Raw genomic sequence first — 27,307 nt, 5'->3', positions numbered from 1 at the left:
GAATAAAACAGCGAAATTCAAATTACGAAACAACAGTCTTCAATAAGCACTTCGAATCGCACAAATTTTATAATGTGCTATTGCATTTGTTTTCAAAATACGATTATAGAAATTCTAGCATGACGTAATGGCCGGTTAGCTCAGTTGGTTAGAGCGCGGTGCTAATAACGCTGAGGTCGTGGGTTCGATCCCCATATCGGCCAGTCTTTATTTTGTGTGTCTGTTGAACACCATTGGCGGCATCGGTTGCATCAACGTTTAGAAAATGAAATTTGAAATCCGATGTTGCTCGAATGTAAAATTGTGAGAATAGTGCGACGAATGGCATCATGGGAATCACCTGCATGTAGGTCACTCAAAATGCTTTGCGTTCTCTTGAACGCTATTGGCTGAATTTACTCCCAGCATTTTGTGGGTAATAGACGTTGCATTCTGCAAGCACTTAGTTATGCGTCCTTAAACTAGTTAAAATAATACAGCGAATTTCAAATTACGAAATATCAGCCTTCAATAACCACTTAGAACGACACAGATTTAATAATGTGCTATCGTATTTGTTTTCAAAGCACGATTACCGAAATTTTAGCATGTCGTAATGGCCGGTTAGCTCAGTTGGTTAGAGCGCGGTGCTAATAACGCTGAGGGCGTGGGTTCGAACCCCATATCGGCCAGTCTTTATTTTGTGTGTCTGTTGAACACCATTGGCGGCATTTGATTGCATCAACGTTTGGATATTGAAATTTAAAATCCGCTGTTGCTCTAGTGTAAAATTGTGAGAATGGTGCGACGAATGGCATCGTGGGAATCATCTGCATGTAGGTCACTCAAAATGCTTTGCGTTCTCTTGAACGCTATTGGCTGATTTTACTACCAGAATCTTGTGGGTAATAGACGTTGCATTCTCCAAGCACTTAGTTATGCGACCTTAAAATAGTTAGAATGAAACAGCGAATTTTAAATTACAAAACAACAGCCTTCAATAACCACTTCGAACCGCACAGATTTAATAATATGCTATTGTATTTGTTTTCAAAACACGATTACCGAAATTATAGCATGACGTAACGGCCGGTTAGCTCATTTGTTTAGAGCGCGCTGCTAATAACGCTGACGTCGTGGGTTCGATCCCCATATCGGCCAGTCTTTATTTTGCGGATCTGTTGAACACCATTGGCGGCATTCGGTTGCATCAACGTTTGGAAAATGAAATTTGAAATCCGCTGTTGCTCGAATGTAAAATTGTGATAATAGTGCGACGAATGGCATCGTGGGAATCATCTGCATGTAGGTCACTCAAAATGCTTTGCGTACTCTTGAACGCTATTGGCTGATTCTACTACCTGCATCTTGTGTGTAATAGACGTTGCATTCTGCAAGCACTTAGTTATGCGACCTTGAAATAGTTAGAATAAAACAGCGAAATTCAAATTACGAAACAACAGTCTTCAATAAGCACTTCGAATCGCACAAATTTTATAATGTGCTATTGCATTTGTTTTCAAAATACGATTATAGAAATTCTAGCATGACGTAATGGCCGGTTAGCTCAGTTGGTTAGAGCGCGGTGCTAATAACGCTGAGGTCGTGGGTTCGATCCCCATATCGGCCAGTCTTTATTTTGTGTGTCTGTTGAACACCATTGGCGGCATCGGTTGCATCAACGTTTAGAAAATGAAATTTGAAATCCGATGTTGCTCGAATGTAAAATTGTGAGAATAGTGCGACGAATGGCATCATGGGAATCACCTGCATGTAGGTCACTCAAAATGCTTTGCGTTCTCTTGAACGCTATTGGCTGAATTTACTCCCAGCATTTTGTGGGTAATAGACGTTGCATTCTGCAAGCACTTAGTTATGCGTCCTTAAACTAGTTAAAATAATACAGCGAATTTCAAATTACGAAATATCAGCCTTCAATAACCACTTAGAACGACACAGATTTAATAATGTGCTATCGTATTTGTTTTCAAAGCACGATTACCGAAATTTTAGCATGTCGTAATGGCCGGTTAGCTCAGTTGGTTAGAGCGCGGTGCTAATAACGCTGAGGGCGTGGGTTCGAACCCCATATCGGCCAGTCTTTATTTTGTGTGTCTGTTGAACACCATTGGCGGCATTTGATTGCATCAACGTTTGGATATTGAAATTTAAAATCCGCTGTTGCTCTAGTGTAAAATTGTGAGAATGGTGCGACGAATGGCATCGTGGAATCATCTGCATGTAGGTCACTCAAAATGCTTTGCGTTCTCTTGAACGCTATTGGCTGATTTTACTACCAGAATCTTGTGGGTAATAGACGTTGCATTCTCCAAGCACTTAGTTATGCGACCTTAAAATAGTTAGAATGAAACAGCGAATTTTAAATTACAAAACAACAGCCTTCAATAACCACTTCGAACCGCACAGATTTAATAATATGCTATTGTATTTGTTTTCAAAACACGATTACCGAAATTATAGCATGACGTAACGGCCGGTTAGCTCATTTGTTTAGAGCGCGCTGCTAATAACGCTGACGTCGTGGGTTCGATCCCCATATCGGCCAGTCTTTATTTTGCGGATCTGTTGAACACCATTGGCGGCATTCGGTTGCATCAACGTTTGGAAAATGAAATTTGAAATCCGCTGTTGCTCGAATGTAAAATTGTGATAATAGTGCGACGAATGGCATCGTGGGAATCATCTGCATGTAGGTCACTCAAAATGCTTTGCGTACTCTTGAACGCTATTGGCTGATTCTACTACCTGCATCTTGTGTGTAATAGACGTTGCATTCTGCAAGCACTTAGTTATGCGACCTTGAAATAGTTAGAATAAAACAGCGAAATTCAAATTACGAAACAACAGTCTTCAATAAGCACTTCGAATCGCACAGATTTTATAATGTGCTATTGGATTTGTTTTCAAAACACGATTATCGAAATTTGAGCATGTCACAATGGCCGGTTAGCTCAGTTGGTTAGAGCGCGGTGCTAATAACGCTGAGGTCGTGGGTTCGATCCCCATATCGGCCAGTCTTTATTTTGTGTGTCTGTTGAACACCATTGGCGGCATCGGTTGCATCAACGTTTAGAAAATGAAATTTGAAATCCGATGTTGCTCGAATGTAAAATTGTGAGAATAGTGCGACGAATGGCATCATGGGAATCATCTGCATGTAGGTCACTCAAAATGCTTTGCGTTCTCTTGAACGCTATTGGCTGAATTTACTCCCAGCATTTTGTAGTTAATAGAAGTTGCATTCTGCAAGCACTTAGTTATGCGACCTTGAAATAGTTAGAATAAAACAGCGAATTTCAAATTACAAAACAACAGCCTTCAATAACCACTTCCAAACGCACAGATTTTATAATGTGCTATTGTATTTGTTTTCAAAACACGATTACCCAAATTTTAGCATGTCGTAATGGCCGGTTAGCTCAGTTGGTTAGAGCGCGGTGCTAATAACGCTGAGGTCGTGGGTTCGATCCCCATATCGGCCAGTCTTTATTTTGTGTGTCTGTTGAACACCATTGGCGGCATTTGATTGCATCAACGTTTGGATATTGAAATTTAAAATACGCTGTTGCTCGAGTGTAAAATTGTGAGAATGGTGCGACGAATGGCATCGTGGGAATCATCTGCATGTAGGTCACTCAAAATGCTTTGCGTACTCTTGAACGCTATTGGCTGATTCTACTACCAGCATCTTGTGGGTAATAGACGTTGCATTCTGCAAGCACTTAGTTATGCGTCCTTAAACTAGTTACAATAATACAGCGAATTTCAAATTACGAAATATCAGCCTTCAATAATCACTTCGAACGACACAGATTTAATAATGTGCTATCGTATTTGTTTTCAAAACACGATTACCGAAATTTTAGCATGTCGTAATGGCCGGTTAGCTCAGTTGGTTAGAGCGCGGTTCTAATAACGCTGAGGTCGTTGGTTCGATCCCCATATCGGCCAGTCTTTATTTTGTGTGTCTGTTGAACACCATTGGCGGCATTTGATTTCATCAACGTTTGGATACTGAAATTAAAAATACGCTGTTGCTCGAGTGTAAAATTGTGAGAATGGTGCGACGAATGGCATCGTGGGAATCATCTGCATGTAGGTCACTCAAAATGCTTTGCGTACTCTTGAACGCTATTGGCTGATTCTACTACCAGCATCTTGTGGGTAATAGACGTTGCATTCTGCAAGCACTTAGTTATGCGACCTTGAAATAGTTAGAATAAAACAGCGAATTTCAAATTACGAAACAACAGCCTTCAATAACCACTTCCAAACGCACAGATTTTATAATATGCTATTGTATTTGTTTTCAAAACACGATTACCGATATTATAGCATGACGTAACGGCCGGTTAGCTCATTTGTTTAGAGCGCGCTGATAATAACGCTGAGGTCGTGGGTTCGATCCCCATATCGGCCAGTCTTTATTTTGCGGATCTGTTGAACACCATTGGCGGCATTCGGTTGCATCAACGTTTGGAAAATGAAATTTGAAATCCGCTGTTGCTCGAATGTAAAATTGTGAGAATAGTGCGACGAATGGCATCGTGGGAATCATCTGCATGTAGGTCACTCAAAATGCTTTGCGTTCTCTTGAACGCTATTGGCTTATTTTACTACCAGCATCTTGTGGGTAATAGACGTTGCATTCTGCAAGCACTTAGTTATGCGACCTTAAAATAGTTAGAATAAAACTCTGTATTTCAAATTATGTAACAACAGTCGTCAATAACCTTTTTGAAACGCAGAGATTTGATAATGTGCTATTGCATTTGTTTTCAAAATACGATTATAGAAATTCTAGCATGACGTAATGGCCGGTTAGCTCAGTTGGTTAGAGCGCGGTGCTAATAACGCTGAGGGCGTGGGTTCGATCCCCATATCGGCCAGTCTTTATTTTGTGTGTCTGTTGAACACCATTGGCGGCATTTGATTGCATCAACGTTTGGATATTGAAATTTAAAATCCGCTGTTGCTCTAGTGTAAAATTGTGAGAATGGTGCGACGAATGGCATCGTGGGAATCATCTGCATGTAGGTCACTCAAAATGCTTTGCGTTCTCTTGAACGCTATTGGCTGATTTTACTACCAGCATCTTGTGGGTAATAGACGTTGCATTCTCCAAGCACTTAGTTATGCGACCTTAAAATAGTTAGAATGAAACAGCGAATTTTAAATTACAAAACAACAGCCTTCAATAACCACTTCGAACCGCACAGATTTAATAATATGCTATTGTATTTGTTTTCAAAACACGATTACCGAAATTATAGCATGACGTAACGGCCGGTTAGCTCATTTGTTTAGAGCGCGCTGCTAATAACGCTGAGGTCGTGGTTTCGATCCCCATATCGGCCAGTCTTTATTTTGCGGATCTGTTGAACACCATTGGCGGCATTCGGTTGCATCAACGTTTGGAAAATGAAATTTGAAATCCGCTGTTGCTCGAATGTAAAATTGTGATAATAGTGCGACGAATGGCATCGTGGGAATCATCTGCATGTAGGTCACTCAAAATGCTTTGCGTACTCTTGAACGCTATTGGCTGATTCTACTACCTGCATATTGTGTGTAATAGACGTTGCATTCTGCAAGCACTTAGTTATGCGACCTTGAAATAGTTAGAATAAAACAGCGAAATTCAAATTACGAAACAACAGTCTTCAATAAGCACTTCGAATCGCACAGATTTTATAATGTGCTATTGGATTTGTTTTCAAAACACGATTACCGAAATTTGAGCATGTCACAATGGCCGGTTAGCTCAGTTGGTTAGAGCGCGGTGCTAATAACGCTGAGGTGGTGAGTTCGATCCCCATATCGGCCAGTCTTTATTTTGTGTGTCTGTTGAACACCATTGGCGGCATTTGATTGCATCAACGTTTGGATATTGAAATTTAAAATACGCTGTTGCTCGAGTGTAAAATTGTGAGAATGGTGCGACGAATGGCATCGTGGGAATCATCTGCATGTAGGTCACTCAAAATGCTTTGCGTACTCTTGAACGCTATTGGCTGATTCTACTACCAGCATCTCGTGGGTAATAGACGTTGCATTCTGCAAGCACTTAGTTATGCGTCCTTAAACTAGTTAAAATAATACAGCGAATTTCAAATTACGAAATATCAGCCTTCAATAACCACTTCGAACGACACAAATTTAATAATGTGCTATCGTATTTGTTTTCAAAGCACGATTACCGAAATTTTAGCATGTCGTAATGGCCGGTTAGCTCAGTTGGTTAGAGCGCGGTGCTAATAACGCTGAGGTCGTGGGTTCGATCCCCATATCGGCCAGTCTTTATTTTGTGTGTCTGTTGAACACCAGTGGCGGCATTTGATTGCATCAACGTTTGGATATTGAAATTTAAAATACGCTGTTGCTCGAGTGTAAAATTGTGAGAATGGTGCGACGAATGGCATCGTGGCAATCATCTGCATGTAGGTCACTCAAAATGCTTTGCGTACTCTTGAACGTTATTGTCTGATTCTACTACCAGCATCTTGTGGGTAATAGACGTTGCATTCTGCAAGCACTTAGTTATGCGTCCTTAAACTACTGTAAAGGGGGTAATTATTCACTGGGTTTTAATTTAGCTTATTTCGCTGACTGGAAAAATGCGCTAAATTAAAACACAGTGAATATGTAAAATTTAGCATAGAACACATTATCTAAATGACGAAACCGTGAATTTGAAACCCACTGAATATGCCTGAAATGGTAAATCAGTGAAATTTAAACCCAGTGAAAATTAGTCATTTTACAGTAGTTAAAATAATACAGCGAATTTCAAATTACGAAATATCAGCCTTCAATAACCACTTCGAACGACACAGATTTAATAATGTTCTATCGTATTTGTTTTCAAAACACGATTACCGAAATTTTAGCATGTCGTAATGGCCGGTTAGCTCAGTTGGTTAGAGCGCGGTGCTAATAACGCTGAGGTCGTTGGTTCGATCCCCATATCGTCCAGTCTTTATTTTGTGTGTCTGTTGAACACCATTGGCGGCATTTGATTGCATCAACGTTTGGATATTGAAATTAAAAATACGCTGTTGCTCGAGTGTAAAATTGTGAGAATGGTGCGACGAATGGCATCGTGGGAATCATCTGCATGTAGGTCACTCAAAATGCTTTGCGTACTCTTGAACGCTATTGGCTGATTCTACTACCAGCATCTTGTGGGTAATAGACGTTGCATTCTGCAAGCACTTAGTTATGCGACCTTAAAATAGTTAGAATAAAACTCTGTATTTCAAATTATGTAACAACAGTCGTCAATAACAATTTTGAAACGCAGAGATTTGCTAATGTGCTATTGCATTTGTTTTCAAAATACGATTATAGAAATTCTAGCATGTTCTAATGGCCGGTTAGCTCAGTTGGTTAGAGCGCGGTGCTAATAACGCTGAGGTCGTGGGTTCGATCCCTATATCGGCCAGTCTTTATTATGTGTGTCTGTTGAACACCATTGGCGGCATTTGATTGCATCAACGTTTGGATATTGAAATTTAAAATACGCTGTTGCTCGTGTGTAAAATTGTGAGAATGGTGCGACGAATGGCATCGTGGAAATCATCTGCATGTAGGTCACTCAAAATGCTTTGCGTACTCTTGAACGCTATTGGCTGATTCTACTACCAGCATCTTGTGGGTAATAGACGTTGCATTCTGCAAGCACTTAGTTATGCGTCCTTAAACTAGTTAAAATAATACAGCGAATTTCAAATTACGAAATATCAGCCTTCAATAACCACTTCGAACGACACAGATTTAATAATGTGCTATCGTATTTGTTTTCAAAACACGATTACCGAAATTTTAGCATGTCGTAATGGCCGGTTAGCTCAGTTGGTTAGAGCGCGGTGCTAATAACGCTGAGGTCGTTGGTTCGATCCCCATATCGGCCAGTCTTTATTGTGTGTGTCTGTTGAACACCATTGGCGGCATTCGGTTGCATCAACGTTTGGAAAATGAAATTTGAAATCCGCTGTTGCTCGAATGTAAAATTGTGAGAATAGTGCGACGAATGGCATCGTGGGAATCATCTGCATGTAGGTCACTCAAAATGCTTTGCGTTCTCTTGAACGCTATTGGCTTATTTTACTACCAGCATCTTGTGGGTAATAGACGTTGCATTCGGCAAGCACTTAGTTATGCGACCTTAAACTAGTTAGAATAAAACTCTGTATTTCAAATTATGTAACAACAGTCGTCAATAACCTTTTTGAAACGCAGAGATTTGATAATGTGCTATTGCATTTGTTTTCAAAATACGATTATAGAAATTCTAGCATGACGTAATGGCCGGTTAGCTCAGTTGGTTAGAGCGCGGTGCTAATAACGCTGAGGTCGTGGGTTAGATCCCCATATCGGCCAGTCTTTATTTTGTGTGTCTGTTGAACACCATTGGCGGCATTTGGTTGCATCAACGTTTGGATATTGAAATTAAAAATACGCTGTTGCTCGAGTGTAAAATTGTGAGAATGGTGCGACGAATGGCATCGTGGGAATCATCTGCATGTAGGTCACTCAAAATGCTTTGCGTACTCTTGAACGCTATTGGCTGATTCTACTACCAGCATTTTGTGGGTAATAGACGTTGCATTCTGCAAGCACTTAGTTATGCGACCTTAAAATAGTTAGAATAAAACACTGTATTTCAAATTATGTAACAACAGTCGTCAATAACAATTTTGAAACGCAGAGATTTGCTAATGTGCTATTGCATTTGTTTTCAAAATACGATTATAGAAATTCTAGCATGTTCTAATGGCCGGTTAGCTCAGTTGGTTAGAGCGCGGTGCTAATAACGCTGAGGTCGTGGGTTCGATCCCCATATCGGCCAGTCTTTATTTTGTGTGTCTGTTGAACACCATTGGCGGCATTTGATTGCATCAACGTTTGGATATTGAAATTAAAAATACGCTGTTGCTCGAGTGTAAAATTGTGAGAATGGTGCGACGAATGGCATCGTGGGAATCATCTGCATGTAGGTCACTCAAAATGCTTTGCGTACTCTTGAACGCTATTGGCTGATTCTACTACCAGCATCTTGTGGGTAATAGACGTTGCATTCTGCAAGCACTTAGTTATGCGACCTTGAAATAGTTAGAATAAAACAGCGAATTTCAAATTACGAAACAACAGCCTTCAATAACCACTTCCAAACGCACAGATTTTATAATGTGCTATTGCATTTGTTTTCAAAATACGATTATAGAAATTCTAGCATGACGTAATGGCCGGTTAGCTCAGTTGGTTAGAGCGCGGTGCTAATAACGCTGAGGTCGTGGGTTCGATCCCCATATCGGCCAGTTTTTATTTTGTGTGTCTGTTGAACACCATTGGCGGCATTTGATTGCATCAACGTTTGGATATTGAAATTTAAAATCCGCTGTTGCTCTAGTGTAAAATTGTGAGAATGGTGCGACGAATGGCATCGTGGGAATCATCTGCATGTAGTTCACTCAAAATGCTTTGCGTTCTCTTGAACGCTATTGGCTGATTTTACTACCAGCATCTTGTGGGTAATAGACGTTGCATTCTCCAAGCACTTAGTTATGCGACCTTAAAATAGTTAGAATGAAACAGCGAATTTTAAATTACAAAACAACAGCCTTCAATAACCACTTCGAACCGCACAGATTTAATAATATGTTATTGTATTTGTTTTCAAAACACGATTACCGAAATTATAGCATGACGTAACGGCCGGTTAGCTCATTTGTTTAGAGCGCGCTGCTAATAACGCTGAGGTCGTGGGTTCGATCCCCATATCGGCCAGTCTTTATTTTGCGGATCTGTTGAACACCATTGGCGGCATTCGGTTGCATCAACGTTTGGAAAATGAAATTTGAAATCCGCTGTTGCTCGAATGTAAAATTGTGAGAATAGTGCGACGAATGGCATCGTGGGAATCATCTGCATGTTGGTCACTCAAAATGCTTTGCGTTCTCTTGAACGCTATTGGCTTATTTTACTACCAGCATCTTGTGGGTAATAGACGTTGCATTCTGCAAGCACTTAGTTATGCGACCTTAAAATAGTTAGAATAAAACTCTGTATTTCAAATTATGTAACAACAGTCGTCAATAACCTTTTTGAAACGCAGAGATTTGATAATGTGCTATTGCATTTGTTTTCAAAATACGATTATAGAAATTCTAGCATGACGTAATGGCCGGTTAGCTCAGTTGGTTAGAGCGCGGTGCTAATAACGCTGAGGGCGTGGGTTCGATCCCCATATCGGCCAGTCTTTATTTTGTGTGTCTGTTGAACACCATTGGCGGCATTTGATTGCATAAACGTTTGGATATTGAAATTTAAAATCCGCTGTTGCTCTAGTGTAAAATTGTGAGAATGGTGCGACGAATGGCATCGTGGGAATCATCTGCATGTAGGTCACTCAAAATGCTTTGCGTTCTCTTGAACGCTATTGGCTGCTTTTACTACCAGCATCTTGTGGGTAATAGACGTTGCATTCTCCAAGCACTTAGTTATGCGACCTTAAAATAGTTAGAATGAAACAGCGAATTTTAAATTACAAAACAACAGCCTTCAATAACCACTTCGAACAGCACAGATTTAATAATATGCTATCCTATTTGTTTTCAAAACACGATTATCGAAATTTTAGCATGTCGTAATGGCCGGTTAGCTCAGTTGGTTAGAGCGCGGTGCTAATAACGCTGAGGTCGTGTGTTCGATCCCCATATGGCCAGTCTTTATTTTGTGTATCTTTTGAAAACCAATGGCGGCATTCGGTTGCATCAAAGTTTGGGAAATGAAATTTGAAATCCGCTGTTGCTCGAATGCAAAATTGTGAGAATAGTGCGACGAATGGCTTTGAGGGAATCATCTGCATGTAGGTCACTCAAAATGCTTTGCGTTCTCTTGAATGCTATTAGCGGACTTTAGTACCAGCATCTTGTGGGTAATAAACGTTGCATTCTGCAAGCACTTAGTTATACGACCTTAAAATAGTTAGAATAAAACAGTGAATTTCAAATTAGTAAACAACAGCCTTCACGAACCACTTCGAAACGCACAGCTTTTATATTGTGCTATTGTATTTGTTTTCAAAACACGATTACCGAAATTTTAGCATGACGTAATGACCGGTTAGCTGATTGTGAGAATTGTGAGACGAATGGCATCGTGGGAATCATCTGCATGTAGGTCACTCAAAATGCTTTGCGTACTCTTGAACGCTATTGGCTGATTCTACTACCAGCATCTCGTGGGTAATAGACGTTGCATTCTGCAAGCACTTAGTTATGCGACCTTAAACTAGTTAGAATAAAACTCTGTATTTCAAATTATGTAACAACAGTCGTCAATAACCTTTTTGAAACGCAGAGATTTGATAATGTGCTATTGCATTTGTTTTCAAAATACGATTATAGAAATTCTAGCATGACGTAATGGCCGGTTAGCTCAGTTGGTTAGAGCGCGGTGCTAATAACGCTGAGGTCGTGGGTTCGATCCCCATATCGGCCAGTCTTTATTTTGTGTGTCTGTTGAACACCAGTGGCGGCATTTGATTGCATCAACGTTTGGATATTGAAATTTAAAATACGCTGTTGCTCGAGTGTAAAATTGTGAGAATGGTGCGACGAATGGCATCGTGGCAATCATCTGCATGTAGGTCACTCAAAATGCTTTGCGTACTCTTGAACGTTATTGTCTGATTCTACTCCCAGCATCTTGTGGGTAATAGACGTTGCATTCTGCAAGCACTTAGTTATGCGTCCTTAAACTACTGTAAAGGGGGTAATTATTCACTGGGTTTTAATTTAGCTTATTTCGCTGACTGGAAAAATGCGCTAAATTAAAACACAGTGAATATGTAAAATTTAGCATAGAACACATTATCTAAATGACGAAACCGTGAATTTGAAACCCACTGAATATGCCTGAAATGGTAAATCAGTGAAATTTAAACCCAGTGAAAATTAGTCATTTTACAGTAGTTAAAATAATACAGCGAATTTCAAATTACGAAATATCAGCCTTCAATAACCACTTCGAACGACACAGATTTAATAATGTGCTATCGTATTTGTTTTCAAAACACGATTACCGAAATTTTAGCATGTCGTAATGGCCGGTTAGCTCAGTTGGTTAGAGCGCGGTGCTAATAACGCTGAGGTCGTTGGTTCGATCCCCATATCGTCCAGTCTTTATTTTGTGTGTCTGTTGAACACCATTGGCGGCATTTGATTGCATCAACGTTTGGATATTGAAATTAAAAATACGCTGTTGCTCGAGTGTAAAATTGTGAGAATGGTGCGACGAATGGCATCGTGGGAATCATCTGCATGTAGGTCACTCAAAATGCTTTGCGTACTCTTGAACGCTATTGGCTGATTCTACTACCAGCATCTTGTGGGTAATAGACGTTGCATTCTGCAAGCACTTAGTTATGCGACCTTAAAATAGTTAGAATAAAACTCTGTATTTCAAATTATGTAACAACAGTCGTCAATAACAATTTTGAAACGCAGAGATTTGCTAATGTGCTATTGCATTTGTTTTCAAAATACGATTATAGAAATTCTAGCATGTTCTAATGGCCGGTTAGCTCAGTTGGTTAGAGCGCGGTGCTAATAACGCTGAGGTCGTGGGTTCGATCCCTATATCGGCCAGTCTTTATATTGTGTGTCTGTTGAACACCATTGGCGGCATTTGATTGCATCAACGTTTGGATATTGAAATTTAAAATACGCTGTTGCTCGTGTGTAAAATTGTGAGAATGGTGCGACGAATGGCATCGTGGAAATCATCTGCATGTAGGTCACTCAAAATGCTTTGCGTACTCTTGAACGCTATTGGCTGATTCTACTACCAGCATCTTGTGGGTAATAGACGTTGCATTCTGCAAGCACTTAGTTATGCGTCCTTAAACTAGTTAAAATAATACAGCGAATTTCAAATTACGAAATATCAGCCTTCAATAACCACTTCGAACGACACAGATTTAATAATGTGCTATCGTATTTGTTTTCAAAACACGATTACCGAAATTTTAGCATGTCGTAATGGCCGGTTAGCTCAGTTGGTTAGAGCGCGGTGCTAATAACGCTGAGGTCGTTGGTTCGATCCCCATATCGGCCAGTCTTTATTTTGTGTGTCTGTTGAACACCATTGGCGGCATTCGGTTGCATCAACGTTTGGAAAATGAAATTTGAAATCCGCTGTTGCTCGAATGTAAAATTGTGAGAATAGTGCGACGAATGGCATCGTGGGAATCATCTGCATGTAGGTCACTCAAAATGCTTTGCGTTCTCTTGAACGCTATTGGCTTATTTTACTACCAGCATCTTGTGGGTAATAGACGTTGCATTCGGCAAGCACTTAGTTATGCGACCTTAAACTAGTTAGAATAAAACTCTGTATTTCAAATTATGTAACAACAGTCGTCAATAACCTTTTTGAAACGCAGAGATTTGATAATGTGCTATTGCATTTGTTTTCAAAATACGATTATAGAAATTCTAGCATGACGTAATGGCCGGTTAGCTCAGTTGGTTAGAGCGCGGTGCTAATAACGCTGAGGTCGTGGGTTAGATCCCCATATCGGCCAGTCTTTATTTTGTGTGTCTGTTGAACACCATTGGCGGCATTTGGTTGCATCAACGTTTGGATATTGAAATTAAAAATACGCTGTTGCTCGAGTGTAAAATTGTGAGAATGGTGCGACGAATGGCATCGTGGGAATCATCTGCATGTAGGTCACTCAAAATGCTTTGCGTACTCTTGAACGCTATTGGCTGATTCTACTACCAGCATTTTGTGGGTAATAGACGTTGCATTCTGCAAGCACTTAGTTATGCGACCTTAAAATAGTTAGAATAAAACACTGTATTTCAAATTATGTAACAACAGTCGTCAATAACAATTTTGAAACGCAGAGATTTGCTAATGTGCTATTGCATTTGTTTTCAAAATACGATTATAGAAATTCTAGCATGTTCTAATGGCCGGTTAGCTCAGTTGGTTAGAGCGCGGTGCTAATAACGCTGAGGTCGTGGGTTCGATCCCCATATCGGCCAGTCTTTATTTTGTGTGTCTGTTGAACACCATTGGCGGCATTTGATTGCATCAACGTTTGGATATTGAAATTAAAAATACGCTGTTGCTCGAGTGTAAAATTGTGAGAATGGTGCGACGAATGGCATCGTGGGAATCATCTGCATGTAGGTCACTCAAAATGCTTTGCGTACTCTTGAACGCTATTGGCTGATTCTACTACCAGCATCTTGTGGGTAATAGACGTTGCATTCTGCAAGCACTTAGTTATGCGACCTTGAAATAGTTAGAATAAAACAGCGAATTTCAAATTACGAAACAACAGCCTTCAATAACCACTTCCAAACGCACAGATTTTATAATGTGCTATTGCATTTGTTTTCAAAATACGATTATAGAAATTCTAGCATGACGTAATGGCCGGTTAGCTCAGTTGGTTAGAGCGCGGTGCTAATAACGCTGAGGTCGTGGGTTCGATCCCCATATCGGCCAGTTTTTATTTTGTGTGTCTGTTGAACACCATTGGCGGCATTTGATTGCATCAACGTTTGGATATTGAAATTTAAAATCCGCTGTTGCTCTAGTGTAAAATTGTGAGAATGGTGCGACGAATGGCATCGTGGGAATCATCTGCATGTAGGTCACTCAAAATGCTTTGCGTTCTCTTGAACGCTATTGGCTGATTTTACTACCAGCATCTTGTGGGTAATAGACGTTGCATTCTCCAAGCACTTAGTTATGCGACCTTAAAATAGTTAGAATGAAACAGCGAATTTTAAATTACAAAACAACAGCCTTCAATAACCACTTCGAACCGCACAGATTTAATAATATGTTATTGTATTTGTTTTCAAAACACGATTACCGAAATTATAGCATGACGTAACGGCCGGTTAGCTCATTTGTTTAGAGCGCGCTGCTAATAACGCTGAGGTCGTGGGTTCGATCCCCATATCGGCCAGTCTTTATTTTGCGGATCTGTTGAACACCATTGGCGGCATTCGGTTGCATCAACGTTTGGAAAATGAAATTTGAAATCCGCTGTTGCTCGAATGTAAAATTGTGAGAATAGTGCGACGAATGGCATCGTGGGAATCATCTGCATGTTGGTCACTCAAAATGCTTTGCGTTCTCTTGAACGCTATTGGCTTATTTTACTACCAGCATCTTGTGGGTAATAGACGTTGCATTCTGCAAGCACTTAGTTATGCGACCTTAAAATAGTTAGAATAAAACTCTGTATTTCAAATTATGTAACAACAGTCGTCAATAACCTTTTTGAAACGCAGAGATTTGATAATGTGCTATTGCATTTGTTTTCAAAATACGATTATAGAAATTCTAGCATGACGTAATGGCCGGTTAGCTCAGTTGGTTAGAGCGCGGTGCTAATAACGCTGAGGGCGTGGGTTCGATCCCCATATCGGCCAGTCTTTATTTTGTGTGTCTGTTGAACACCATTGGCGGCATTTGATTGCATAAACGTTTGGATATTGAAATTTAAAATCCGCTGTTGCTCTAGTGTAAAATTGTGAGAATGGTGCGACGAATGGCATCGTGGGAATCATCTGCATGTAGGTCACTCAAAATGCTTTGCGTTCTCTTGAACGCTATTGGCTGCTTTTACTACCAGCATCTTGTGGGTAATAGACGTTGCATTCTCCAAGCACTTAGTTATGCGACCTTAAAATAGTTAGAATGAAACAGCGAATTTTAAATTACAAAACAACAGCCTTCAATAACCACTTCGAACAGCACAGATTTAATAATATGCTCTTGTATTTGTTTTCAAAACACGATTACCGATATTATAGCATGACGTAACGGCCGGTTAGCTCATTTGTTTAGAGCGCGCTGCTAATAACGCTGAGGTCGTGGGTTCGATCCCCATATCGGCCAGTCTTTATTTTGCGGATCTGTTGAACACCATTGGCGGCATTCGGTTGCATCAACGTTTGGAAAATGAAATTTGAAATCCGCTGTTGCTTGAATGTAAAATTGTGATAATAGTGCAACGAATGGCGTTGTGGGAATTATCTGCATGTAGGTCACTCAAAATGCTTTGCGTACTCTTGAACGCTATTGGCTTACTTTACTACCAGCATCTTGTGGGTAATAGACGTTGCATTCTGCCAGCACTTAGTTATGCGACCTTAAAATAGTTAAAATAAAACTCTGTATTTCAAATTATGTAACAACAGTCGTCAATAACCTTTTTGAAACGCAGAGATTTGATAATGTGCTATTGCATTTGTTTTCAAAATACGATTATAGAAATTCGAGCATGACGTAATGGCCGGTTAGCTCAGTTGGTTAGAGCGCGGTGCTAATAACGCTGAGGTCGTGGGTTCGATCCCCATATCGGCCAATCTTTATTTTGTGTGTCTGTTGAACACCATTGGCGGCATTTGGTTGCATCAACGTTTGGATATTGAAATTTAAAATCCGCTGTTGCTTGAGTGTAAAATTGTGAGAATTGTGCGACGAATGGCCTTGTGGGAATCATCTGCATGTAGGTTACTCAAAATGCTTTGCGTAATCTTGAACGCTATTGGCTTATTTTACTACCAGCATCTTGTGGGTAACAGACGTTGCATTCTGCAAGCACTTAGTTATGCGTCCTTAAACTAGTTAAAATAATACAGCGAATTTCAAATTACGAAATATCAGCCTTCAATAACCACTTCGAACGAGACAGATTTAATAATGTGCTATCCTATTTGTTTTCAAAACACGATTATCGAAATTTTAGCATGTCGTAATGGCCGGTTAGCTCAGTTGGTTAGAGCGCGGTGCTAATAACGCTGAGGTCGTGTGTTCGATCCCCATATGGCCAGTCTTTATTTTGTGTATCTTTTGAAAACCAATGGCGGCATTCGGTTGCATCAAAGTTTGGAAAATGAAATTTGAAATCCGCTGTTGCTCGAATGCAAAATTGTGAGAATAGTGCGACGAATGGCATTGAGGGAATCATCTGCATGTAGGTCACTCAAAATGCTTTGCGTTCTCTTGAATGCTATTAGCGGACTTTAGTACCAGCATCTTGTGGGTAATAAACGTTGCATTCTGCAAGCACTTAGTTATACGACCTTAAAATAGTTAGAATAAAACAGTGAATTTCAAATTAGTAAACAACAGCCTTCACGAACCACTTCGAAACGCACAGCTTTTATATTGTGCTATTGTATTTGTTTTCAAAACACGATTACCGAAATTTTAGCATGACGTAATGACCGGTTAGCTGATTGTGAGAATTGTGAGACGAATGGCATCGTGGGAATCATCTGCATGTAGGTCACTCAAAATGCTTTGCGTACTCTTGAACGCTATTGGCTGATTCTACTACCAGCATCTCGTGGGTAATAGACGTTGCATTCTGCAAGCACTTAGTTATGCGACCTTAAAATAGTTAGAATAAAACTCTGTATTTCAAATTATGTAACAACAGTCGTCAATAACAATTTTGAAACGCAGAGATTTGCTAATGTGCTATTGCATTTGTTTTCAAAATACGATTATAGAAATTCTAGCATGTTGTAATGGCCGGTTAGCTCAGTTGGTTAGAGCGCGGTGCTAATAACGCTGAGGTTGTTGGTTCGATCCCCATATCGGCCAGTCTTTATTTTGTGTGTCTGTTGAACACCATTGGCGGAATTTGATTGCATCAACGTTTGGATATTGAAATTAAAAATACGCTGTTGCTCGAGTGTAAAATTGTGAGAATAGTGCGACGAATGGCGTTGTGGGAATCATCTGCATGTAGGTCACTCAAAATGCTTTGCGTTCTCTTGAACGCAATTGGCTGACTTTACTACCAGCATCTTGTGGTTAATAGAAGTTGCATTCTGCAAGCACTGAGTTATGCGACCTTGAGCTAGTTAGAATAAAACTCTGTATTTCAAATATATAACAACAGCCGTCAATAACTAGTTTGAAACGCAGAGATTTGATAATGTGCTATTGCATTTGTTTTCAAAATACGATTATCGAAATTCTAGCATGACGTAATGGCCGGTTAACTCAGTTGGTTAGAACGTGGTGCTAATAACGCTGAGGTCGTGGGTTCGATCCCCATATCGGCCAGTCTTTATTTTATGTGTCTGTTGAACACCATTTGCGCATTTGGTTGCATCAACGTTTGGATAATGAAATTGGAAATCCGCTGTTGCTCGAGTGTAAAATGTGAGAATGGTGCGACGAATGGCATCGTGGGAATCATCTGCATGTAGGTCACTCAAAATGCTTTGCGTACTCTTGAACGCTATTGGCTGATTCTACTACCAGCATCTTGTGGGTAATAGACGTTGCATTCTGCAAGCACTTAGTTATGCGACCTTAAAATAGTTAGAATAAAACTCTGTATTTCAAATTATGTAACAACAGTCGTCAATAACAATTTTGAAACGCAGAGATTTGCTAATGTGCTATTGCATTTGTTTTCAAAATACGATTATAGAAATTCTAGCATGTTGTAATGGCCGGTTAGCTCAGTTGGTTAGAGCGCGGTGCTAATAACGCTGAGGTCGTAGGTTCGATCCCCATATCGGCCAGTCTTTATTTTGTGTGTCTAATGAACACCATTGGCGGCATTTGGTTGCATCAACGTTTGGATATTGAAATTTGAAATCCGCTGTTGCTCGAATATAAAATTGTGAGAATAGTGCGACGAATAATCTTTACTACCATCATCTTGTGGTTAATAGAAGTTGCATTCTGCAAGCACTTAGTTATGCGACCTTGAACTAGTTAGAATAAAACTCTGTATTTGAAATTATGTAACAATAGCCTTCAATAACCAGTTTGAAACGCAGAGATTTGATAATGTGCTATTGCACTTGTTTTGAAAACACGATTATCGAAATTCTAGCATGACGTAATTGCCGGTTAGCTCAGTTGGTTAGAGCGCGGTGCTAATAACGCTGAGGTCGTGGGTTCGATCATTATTTTGTGTATCTGTTGAACACCATTGGCGGCAATCGGTTGCATCAACGTTTGGATAATGAAATTTGAAATCCGCTGTTGCTCGAATGTAAAATTTTGAGAATAGTGAGACGAATGACATTGTGGGATCATCTGCATGTAGGTCACTCAAAATGCTTTGCGTTCTCTTGAACGCTTTTGGCTGATTTTACTACCAGCATCTTATGGGTAATAGACGTTGCATTCTGCAAGCACTTTGTTATGCGACCTTAAAATAGTTAGAATAAAACAGCGAATTTCAAATTACGAAACAACTGCCTTCAATGACCACTTCGAAACGCACAGATTTAATAATGTGCTATTGCATTTATTTTCAAAACACGATTTCCGAAATTTTAGCATGTCGTAATGACCGGTTAGCTCAGTTGGTTAGAGCGCGGTGCTAATAACGCTGAGGTCGTGGGTTCGATCCCCATATCGGCCAGTCTTTATTTTGTGTGTGTGTTGAACACCATTTGCGGCATTTGGTTGCATCAACGTTTGGATATTGAAATTGGAAATCCGCTGTTGCTCGAGTGTAAAATTGTGAGAATAGTGCGATGAATGGCGTTGTGGGAATCATCTGCATGTAGGTCACTCAAAAGGCTTCGCGTTCTCTTGATCGCTGTTGGGTGATTTCACTCCCAGCATCTTGTGCGGAATAGACGTTGCATTCTGCAAGCACTTAGTTATGCGACCTTAAAATAGTTAGAATGAAACAGCGAATTTCAAATTACGAAACAATTGCCTTCAATAACCACTTCGAAACGCACAGATTTAATAATATGCGACTGCATTTGTTTTTTCCAAACCTGATTACCGAAATTATAGCATGACGTGATGACCGGTTAGCTCAGTCGTCTAGAGCGCGGTGCTAATAACGCTGAGGTTGTTGGTTCGAGCCCCATATCGGTCATAGAATAGTGCGACGAATGGCATCGTGGGAATCATCTGCATGTTGGTCACTCAAAATGCTTTGCGTTCTCTTGAACGCTATTGGCTTATTTTACTACCAGCATCTTGTGGGTAATAGACGTTGCATTCTGCAAGCACTTAGTTATGCGACCTTAAAATAGTTAGAATAAAACTCTTTATTTCAAATTATGTAACAACAGTCGTCAATAACCTTTTTAAAACGCAGAGATTTGATAATGTGCTATTGCATTTGTTTTCAAAATACGATTATAGAAATTATAGCATGACGTAATGGCCGGTTAGCTCAGTTGGTTAGAGCGCGGTGCTAATGACGCTGAGGGCGTGGGTTCGATCCCCATATCGGCCAGTCTTTATTTTGTGTGTGTGATGAACACCATTGGCTGCATTTGGTTGCATCAACGTTTGGATATTGAAATTTGAAATCCGCTGTTGCTCGAATATAAAATTGTGAGAATAGTGCGACGAATGATCTTTACTACCATTATCTTGTGGTTAATAGAAGTTGCATTTTGCAAGCACTTAGTTATGCGACCTTGAACTAGTTAGAATAAAACTCTGTATTTGAAATTATGTAACAACAGCCTTCAATAACCAGTTTGAAACGCAGAGATTTGATAATGTGCTATTGCACTTGTTTTGAAAACACGATTATCGAAATTCTAGCATGACGTAATTGCCGGTTAGTTCAGTTGGTTAGAGCGCGGTGCTAATAACGCTGAGATCGTGGGTTCGATCTTTATTTTGTGTATCTGTTGAACACCATTGGCGGCAATCGGTTGCATCAACGTTTGGATAATGCGATTTGAAATCCGCTGTTGCTCGAATGTAAAATTTTGAGAATAGTGAGACGAATGACATCGTGGGATCATCTGCATGTAGGTCACTCAAAATGCTTTGCGTTCTCTTGAACGCTTTTGGCTGATTTTACTACCAGCATCTTGTGGGTAATAGACGTTGCATTCTGCAAGCACTTTGTTATTCGACCTTAAAATAGTTAGAATAAAACAGCGAATTTCAAATTACGAAACAACTGCCTTCAATAACCACTTTGAAACGCACAGATTTAATAATATGCTATTGCATTTGTTTTCAAAACACGATTACCGAAATTTTAACATGACGTAATGGCCGGTCGTGGGTTCGATCCCCATATCGGCCAGTCTTTATTTTGTGTATCTTTTGCACACCAATGGCGGCATTCGGTTGCATCAACGTTTAGAAAATGGAATTTGAAATCCGCTGTTGCTCGAATGTAAAATTGTGAGAATAGTGCGACGAATGGCATTGTGGGAATCATCTGCATGTAGATCACTCAAAATACTTTGGTTCTCTTGAACGCTGTTGGCTGATTTCACTCCCAGCATCTTGTGGGTAATAGACGTTGCATTCTGCAAGCACTTAGTTATGCGACCTTGAACTAGTTAGAATTAAACTCTGTATTTCAAATTATGTAACAACAGCCGTCAATAACTAGTTTGAAACGCAGAGATTTGATAATGTGCTATTGCATTTGTTTTCAAAATACGATTATCGAAATTCTAGCATGACGTAATGACCGGTTAGCTCAGTCGTTTAGAGCGCGGTGCTAATATTGCTGAGGTTGTGAGTTCGATCCCCATATCGGCCAGTCTTTATTTTGTGTGTCTGTTGAACACCATTGGCGGCATTTGATTGCATCAACGGTTGGATATTGAAATTTGAAATCCGCTGTTGCTCGAGTGTAAAATTGTGAGAATTGTGCGACGAATGGCATCATGGGAATGATCTGCATGTAGGTCACTCAAAATGCTTTGCGTACTCTTGAACGCTATTGGCTGATTCTACTACCAGCATCTTGTGGGTAATAGACGTTGCATTCTGCAAGCACTTAGTTATGCGACTTTAAAATAGCTAGAATAAAACAGCGAATTTCAAATTACGTAACAACAGCCTTCAATGAGCACTTCGAAACGCACAGATTTTATAATGTGCTATTGCATTTGTTTTCAAAACACGATTACCGAAATTTGAGCGTGTCGCAAAGGCCGGTTAGCTCAGTTGGTTAGAGCGCGGTGCTAATAACGCTGAGGTCGTGGGTTCGATCCCCATATCGGCCAGTCTTTATTTTGTGTGTCTGTTGAACAAAATTGGCGGCATTTGGTTGCATCAACGTTTGGATATTGAAATTTAAAATCCGCTATTGCTCGAGTGTAAAATTGTGAGAATAGTGCGACGAATGGCGTTGTGTGAATCATCTGCATGTAGGTCACTCAAAATGCTTTGCGTTCTCTTGAACGCTATTGGCTGACTTTACTACCAGCATCTTGTGGTTAATAGAAGTTGCATTCTGCAAGCACTGAGTTATGCGACCTTAAAATAGTTAGAATGAAACAGCGAATTTCAAATTACGAAGCAACAGCCTTCAATAACCACTTCGAAACGCACAGATTTTATAATGTGCTATTGCATTTGTTTTCAAAACACGATTACCGAAATTTTAGCATGTCGTAATGGCCGGTTAGATCAGTTGGTTAGAGCGCGGTGCTAATATTGCTGAGGTTGTGAGTTCGATCCTCATATCGGTCAGTCTTTATTTTGTGTGTCTGTTGAACACCATTGGCGGCATTTGATTGCATCAACGTTTGGATATTGAAATTTGAAATCCGCTGTTGCTCGAGTGTAAAATTGTGATAATAGTGCGTCGAATGGCATCGTGGGAATCATTTGCATGTAGGTCACTCAAAATGCTTTGCGTTCTCTTGAACGCTATTGGCTGATATTACTACCAGCATCTTGTGGGTAATAGTCGTTGCATTCTGCAAGCACTTATATTAGTTATGCGTCCATAAAATAGTTAGAATAAAACAGCGAATTTCAAATTACGAAACATCAGCTATCAATAACCACTTCGAAACGCACAGATTTAATAATGTACTATTGCATTTATTTTCACAACACGATTACCGAAATTTTAGCTTGACTTAATGGCCGGTTAGCTCAGTTGGTTAGAGCGCGGTGCTAATAACGCTGAAGTCGTGGGTTCTTTATTTTGTGTGTCTGTTGAACACCATTGGCGGCATTCGGTTGTATCAACGTTTAGAAAATGAATTTTGAAATCCGCTGTTGCTCGAATGTAAAATTGTGGGAATAGTGCGACGAATGGCGTTGTGGGAATCATCTACATGTAGGTCACTCAAGGTGCTTTGCGTTCTCTTGAACGCTATTGGCTGATTTTACTACCAGCGTCTTGTGGGTAATAGACGTTGCATTCTGCAAGCACTTAGTTATGCGACCTTCAACTAATTAGAATAAAAATCTGTATTTCAAATTATGTAACAACAGCCTTTGAAAGGCAGTTTGAAATGCAGAGATTTGATAATTGCTATTGCATTTGTTTTCAAAACACGATTATCGAAATTCTAGCATGACGTAATGGCCGGTTAGCTCAGTTGGTTTGAGCGCGGTCCAAATAACGCTGAGGTCGTTGTTTCGATCCCCATATCGGCCAGTTTTAATTTTGTGTGTCTGTTGAACACGATTGGCTGCATTCGGTTGCATCAACGTTTGGAATATGAAATTTGAAATCCGCTGTTGCTCGAATGTACAATTGTGAGAATCGTGCGACGAATGACATCGTGGGAATCATCTGCATGAAGGTCACTCAAAATGCTTTGCGTTCTCTTGAACGTTATTGGCTTATTTTACTACCAGCATCTTGTGGGTAATAGACGTTGCATTCTGCAAGCACTTAGTTATGCGACTTTCAAATAGTTAGAATAAAACAGCGAATTTCAAATTACGTAACAACAGCCTTCAATAAGCACTTCGCAACGCACAGATTTTATAATGTGCTATTGCATTTGTTTTCAAAACACGATTACCGAAATTTGAGCGTGTCGCAAAGGCCGGTTAGCTCAGTTGGTTAGAGCGCGGTGTTCATAACGCTGAGGTCGTGGATTCGATCCCCATATCGGCCAGTCTTTATTTTGTGTGTCTGTTGAACAAAATTGGCGGCATTTGGTTGCATCAACGTTTGGATATTGAAATTTGAAATCCGCTGTTGCTCGAGTGTAAAATTGTGAGAATTGTGCGACGAATGGCATCATGGGAATGATCTGCATGTAGGTCACTCAAAATGTTATATGCTTATTTTACTACCAGCATCGTGTGGGTAATAGACGTTGCATTCTGCAAGCACTTAGTTATGCGACTTTAAAATAGTTAGAATAAAACAGCGAATTTCAAATTACGTAACAACAGCCTTCAATAAGCACTTCGCAACGCACAGATTTTATAATGTGCTATTGCATTTGTTTTCAAAACACGATTACCAAAATTTTAGCAAGACGTAATGGCCGGTTAGGTCAGATGGTTAAAGCGCGGTGCTAATGTTGCTGAGGTTGTGAGTTCGACCCACATATCGGTCAGTCTTTATTTTGTGTATCTGTTGAACACCTTTGGCGGCATTCGGTTGCATCAACGTTTGGAAAATGAAATTTGAAATCCGCTGTTGCTCGAATGTAAAATTGTGAGAATAGTGCGACGAATGGCATTGTGGGAATCATCTGCATGAAGGTCACTCAAAATGCTTTGCGTTCTCTTGAACGCTATTGGATGACTTTACTACCAGCATCTTGTGGTTAATAGAAGTTGCATTCTGCAAGCACTTAGTTATGCGACCTTAAAATAGTTAGAATGAAACAGCGAATTTCAAATTACGAAGCAGCAGCCTTCAATAACCACTTCGAAACGCACAGATTTAATAATGTGCTATTACATTAGTTTTTTCCAAATCCGATTACCGAAATTATAGCATGACGTAATGACCGGTTAGCTCAGTCGTTTAGAGCGCGGTGCTAATAACGCTGAGGTCGTTGGTTCGATCCCCATATCGGCCAGTCTTTATTTTGTGTGTCTGTTGAACACCATTGGCGGCATTTGATTGTATCAACGTTTGGATATTGAAATTTGAAATCCGCTGTTGCTCGAGTGTAAAATTGTGATAATAGTGCGACGAATGGCATCGTGTGAATCATTTGCATGTAGGTCACTCAAAATGCTTTGCGTTCTCTTGAACGTTATTGGCTTATTTTACTACCAGCATCTTGTGGGTAATAGACGTTGCATTCTGCAAGCACTTAGTTATGCGACTTTAAAATAGTTAGAATAAAACAGCGAATTTCAAATTACGTAACAACAGCCTTCAATAAGCACTTCGCAACGCACAGATTTTATAATGTGCTATTGCATTTGTTTTCAAAACACGATTACCGAAATTTGAGCGTGTCGCAAAGGCCGGTTAGCTCAGTTGGTTAGAGCGCGGTGCTAATAACGCTGAGGTCGTGGGTTCGATCCCCATATCGGCCAGTCTTTATTTTGTGTGTCTGTTGAACAAAATTGGCGGCATTTGGTTGCATCAACGTTTGGATATTGAAATTTAAAATCCGCTGTTGCTCGAGTGTAAAATTGTGAGAATAGTGCGACGAATGGCGTTGTGTGAATCATCTGCATGTAGGTCACTCAAAATGCTTTGCGTTCTCTTGAACGCTATTGGCTGACTTTACTACCAGCATCTTGTGGTTAATAGAAGTTGCATTCTGCAAGCACTGAGTAATGCGACCTTAAAATAGTTAGAATGAAACAGCGAATTTCAAATTACGAAACAACAGCCTTCAATAACCACTTCGAAACGCACAGATTTTATAATGTGCTATTGCATTTGTTTTCAAAACACGATTACCGAAATTTTAGCAAGACGTAATGGCCGGTTAGGTCAGTTGGTTAGAGCGCGGTGCTAATATTGCTGAGGTTGTGAGTTCGATCCCCATATCGGTCAGTCTTTATTTTGTGTATCTGTTGAACACCTTTGGAGGCATTCGGTTGCATCAACGTTTGGAAAATGAAATTTGAAATCCGCTGTTGCTCGAATGTAAAATTGTGAGAATAGTGCGACGAATGGCATTGTGGGAATCATCTGCATGAAGGTCACTCAAAATGCTTTGCGTTCTCTTGAACGCTATTGGCTGACTTTACTACCAGCATCTTGTGGTTAATAGAAGTTGCATTCTGCAAGCACTTAGTTATGCGACCTTAAAATAGTTAGAATGAAACAGCGAATTTCAAATTACGAAGCAACAGCCTTCAATAACCACTTCGAAACGCACAGATTTAATAATGTGCTATTACATTTGTTTTTTCCAAACCCGATTACCGAAATTATAGCATGACGTAATGACCGGTTAGCTCAGTCGTTTAGAGCGCGGTGCTAATAACGCTGAGGTCGTTGGTTCGATCCCCATATCGGCCAGTCTTTATTTTGTGTGTCTGTTGAACACCATTGGCGGCATTTGATTGCATCAACGTTTGGATATTGAAATTTGAAATCCGCTGTTGCTCGAGTGTAAAATTGTGAGAATTGTGCGACGAATGGCATCGTGGGGATCATCTGCATGTAGGTCACTCAAAATGCTTTGCGTTCTCTTGAACGCTATTTGCAGACTTTACTACCAGCATCTTGTGGGTAATAGTCGTTGCATTCTGCAAGCACTTATATTAGTTATGCGTCCATAAAATAGTTAGAATAAAACAGCGAATTTCAAATTACGAAACATCAGCTATCAATAACCACTTCGAAACGCACAGATTTAATAATGTACTATTGCATTTATTTTCAAAACACGATTACCGAAATTTTAGCTTGACTTAATGGCCGGTTAGCTCAGTTGGTTAGAGCGCGGTGCTAATAACGCTGAAGTCGTGGGTTCTTTATTTTGTGTGTCTGTTGAACACCATTGGCGGCATTCGGTTGTATCAACGTTTAGAAAATGAAATTTGAAATCCGCTGTTGCTCGAATGTAAAATTGTGGGAATAGTGCGACGAATGGCGTTGTGGGAATCATCTACATGTAGGTCACTCAAGGTGCTTTGCGTTCTCTTGAACGCTATTGGCTGATTTTACTACCAGCATCTTGTGGGTAATAGACGTTGCATTCTGCAAGCACTTAGTTATGCGACCTTGAACTAATTAGAATAAAAATCTGTATTTCAAATTATGTAAAAACAGCCTTTGAAAGCCAGTTTGAAATGCAGAGATTTGATAATGTGCTATTGCATTTGTTTTCAGAACATGATTATCGAAATTTTAACATTACGTAATGGCCGGTTAGCTCAGTTGGTTAGAGCACGGTGCTAATAACGCAGAGGTCGTAGGTTCGATCCCCATATCGGCCAGTCTTAATTTTGTGTGTCTGTTGAACACGATTGGCGGCATTCGGTTGCATCAACGTTTGGAAAATGAAATTTGAAATCCGCTGTTGCTCGAATGTACAATTGTGAGAATCGTGCGACGAATGACATCGTGGGAATCATCTGCATGAAGGTCACTCAAAATGCTTTG

At 40.0% G+C, this 27,307-nt stretch overlaps 25 non-coding genes across 25 annotated transcripts; all 25 read left to right on the top strand.

Moving 5' to 3' along the window:
• The first annotated feature begins 129 nt into the window (after nt 1–129).
• Nucleotides 130–203, top strand: TRNAI-AAU (transfer RNA isoleucine (anticodon AAU)). The gene has a single exon. It is a non-coding gene; the product is annotated as a tRNA-Ile (tRNA).
• A 394-nt stretch (nt 204–597) lies between these two features.
• On the top strand, nt 598–671 carry TRNAI-AAU (transfer RNA isoleucine (anticodon AAU)). The gene has a single exon. It is a non-coding gene; the product is annotated as a tRNA-Ile (tRNA).
• An 864-nt stretch (nt 672–1,535) lies between these two features.
• Nucleotides 1,536–1,609, top strand: TRNAI-AAU (transfer RNA isoleucine (anticodon AAU)). Its single transcript has one exon. It is a non-coding gene; the product is annotated as a tRNA-Ile (tRNA).
• Nucleotides 1,610–2,003: 394 nt separating this feature from the next.
• Nucleotides 2,004–2,077, top strand: TRNAI-AAU (transfer RNA isoleucine (anticodon AAU)). Its single transcript has one exon. It is a non-coding gene; the product is annotated as a tRNA-Ile (tRNA).
• Nucleotides 2,078–2,940: 863 nt separating this feature from the next.
• Nucleotides 2,941–3,014, top strand: TRNAI-AAU (transfer RNA isoleucine (anticodon AAU)). The gene has a single exon. It is a non-coding gene; the product is annotated as a tRNA-Ile (tRNA).
• A 394-nt stretch (nt 3,015–3,408) lies between these two features.
• Nucleotides 3,409–3,482, top strand: TRNAI-AAU (transfer RNA isoleucine (anticodon AAU)). The gene has a single exon. It is a non-coding gene; the product is annotated as a tRNA-Ile (tRNA).
• Nucleotides 3,483–4,815: 1,333 nt separating this feature from the next.
• TRNAI-AAU (transfer RNA isoleucine (anticodon AAU)) lies at nt 4,816–4,889 on the top strand. Its single transcript has one exon. It is a non-coding gene; the product is annotated as a tRNA-Ile (tRNA).
• Nucleotides 4,890–6,222: 1,333 nt separating this feature from the next.
• On the top strand, nt 6,223–6,296 carry TRNAI-AAU (transfer RNA isoleucine (anticodon AAU)). The gene has a single exon. It is a non-coding gene; the product is annotated as a tRNA-Ile (tRNA).
• Nucleotides 6,297–7,370: 1,074 nt separating this feature from the next.
• On the top strand, nt 7,371–7,444 carry TRNAI-AAU (transfer RNA isoleucine (anticodon AAU)). Its single transcript has one exon. It is a non-coding gene; the product is annotated as a tRNA-Ile (tRNA).
• An 864-nt stretch (nt 7,445–8,308) lies between these two features.
• Nucleotides 8,309–8,382, top strand: TRNAI-AAU (transfer RNA isoleucine (anticodon AAU)). The gene has a single exon. It is a non-coding gene; the product is annotated as a tRNA-Ile (tRNA).
• A 395-nt stretch (nt 8,383–8,777) lies between these two features.
• TRNAI-AAU (transfer RNA isoleucine (anticodon AAU)) lies at nt 8,778–8,851 on the top strand. Its single transcript has one exon. It is a non-coding gene; the product is annotated as a tRNA-Ile (tRNA).
• A 395-nt stretch (nt 8,852–9,246) lies between these two features.
• TRNAI-AAU (transfer RNA isoleucine (anticodon AAU)) lies at nt 9,247–9,320 on the top strand. The gene has a single exon. It is a non-coding gene; the product is annotated as a tRNA-Ile (tRNA).
• An 864-nt stretch (nt 9,321–10,184) lies between these two features.
• On the top strand, nt 10,185–10,258 carry TRNAI-AAU (transfer RNA isoleucine (anticodon AAU)). The gene has a single exon. It is a non-coding gene; the product is annotated as a tRNA-Ile (tRNA).
• Nucleotides 10,259–11,431: 1,173 nt separating this feature from the next.
• Nucleotides 11,432–11,505, top strand: TRNAI-AAU (transfer RNA isoleucine (anticodon AAU)). Its single transcript has one exon. It is a non-coding gene; the product is annotated as a tRNA-Ile (tRNA).
• Nucleotides 11,506–12,579: 1,074 nt separating this feature from the next.
• On the top strand, nt 12,580–12,653 carry TRNAI-AAU (transfer RNA isoleucine (anticodon AAU)). The gene has a single exon. It is a non-coding gene; the product is annotated as a tRNA-Ile (tRNA).
• An 864-nt stretch (nt 12,654–13,517) lies between these two features.
• On the top strand, nt 13,518–13,591 carry TRNAI-AAU (transfer RNA isoleucine (anticodon AAU)). The gene has a single exon. It is a non-coding gene; the product is annotated as a tRNA-Ile (tRNA).
• Nucleotides 13,592–13,986: 395 nt separating this feature from the next.
• On the top strand, nt 13,987–14,060 carry TRNAI-AAU (transfer RNA isoleucine (anticodon AAU)). The gene has a single exon. It is a non-coding gene; the product is annotated as a tRNA-Ile (tRNA).
• Nucleotides 14,061–14,455: 395 nt separating this feature from the next.
• Nucleotides 14,456–14,529, top strand: TRNAI-AAU (transfer RNA isoleucine (anticodon AAU)). Its single transcript has one exon. It is a non-coding gene; the product is annotated as a tRNA-Ile (tRNA).
• An 864-nt stretch (nt 14,530–15,393) lies between these two features.
• Nucleotides 15,394–15,467, top strand: TRNAI-AAU (transfer RNA isoleucine (anticodon AAU)). Its single transcript has one exon. It is a non-coding gene; the product is annotated as a tRNA-Ile (tRNA).
• Nucleotides 15,468–16,331: 864 nt separating this feature from the next.
• On the top strand, nt 16,332–16,405 carry TRNAI-AAU (transfer RNA isoleucine (anticodon AAU)). Its single transcript has one exon. It is a non-coding gene; the product is annotated as a tRNA-Ile (tRNA).
• A 2,108-nt stretch (nt 16,406–18,513) lies between these two features.
• On the top strand, nt 18,514–18,587 carry TRNAI-AAU (transfer RNA isoleucine (anticodon AAU)). Its single transcript has one exon. It is a non-coding gene; the product is annotated as a tRNA-Ile (tRNA).
• Nucleotides 18,588–20,204: 1,617 nt separating this feature from the next.
• TRNAI-AAU (transfer RNA isoleucine (anticodon AAU)) lies at nt 20,205–20,278 on the top strand. Its single transcript has one exon. It is a non-coding gene; the product is annotated as a tRNA-Ile (tRNA).
• A 1,676-nt stretch (nt 20,279–21,954) lies between these two features.
• TRNAI-AAU (transfer RNA isoleucine (anticodon AAU)) lies at nt 21,955–22,028 on the top strand. Its single transcript has one exon. It is a non-coding gene; the product is annotated as a tRNA-Ile (tRNA).
• Nucleotides 22,029–23,814: 1,786 nt separating this feature from the next.
• On the top strand, nt 23,815–23,888 carry TRNAM-CAU (transfer RNA methionine (anticodon CAU)). The gene has a single exon. It is a non-coding gene; the product is annotated as a tRNA-Met (tRNA).
• A 1,316-nt stretch (nt 23,889–25,204) lies between these two features.
• TRNAI-AAU (transfer RNA isoleucine (anticodon AAU)) lies at nt 25,205–25,278 on the top strand. The gene has a single exon. It is a non-coding gene; the product is annotated as a tRNA-Ile (tRNA).
• Nucleotides 25,279–27,307: the final 2,029 nt, after the last annotated feature.

The sequence above is a fragment of the Saccoglossus kowalevskii genome, chromosome 2 (assembly GCF_978046115.1).
Source record: "Saccoglossus kowalevskii chromosome 2, keSacKowa6.1, whole genome shotgun sequence".
In the NCBI taxonomy this organism is placed as follows: Eukaryota; Metazoa; Hemichordata; class Enteropneusta; family Harrimaniidae; genus Saccoglossus; species Saccoglossus kowalevskii.
Note: the sequence above shows the minus strand (reverse complement) of the source record. Positions and strands in the feature narration are given on the sequence as shown.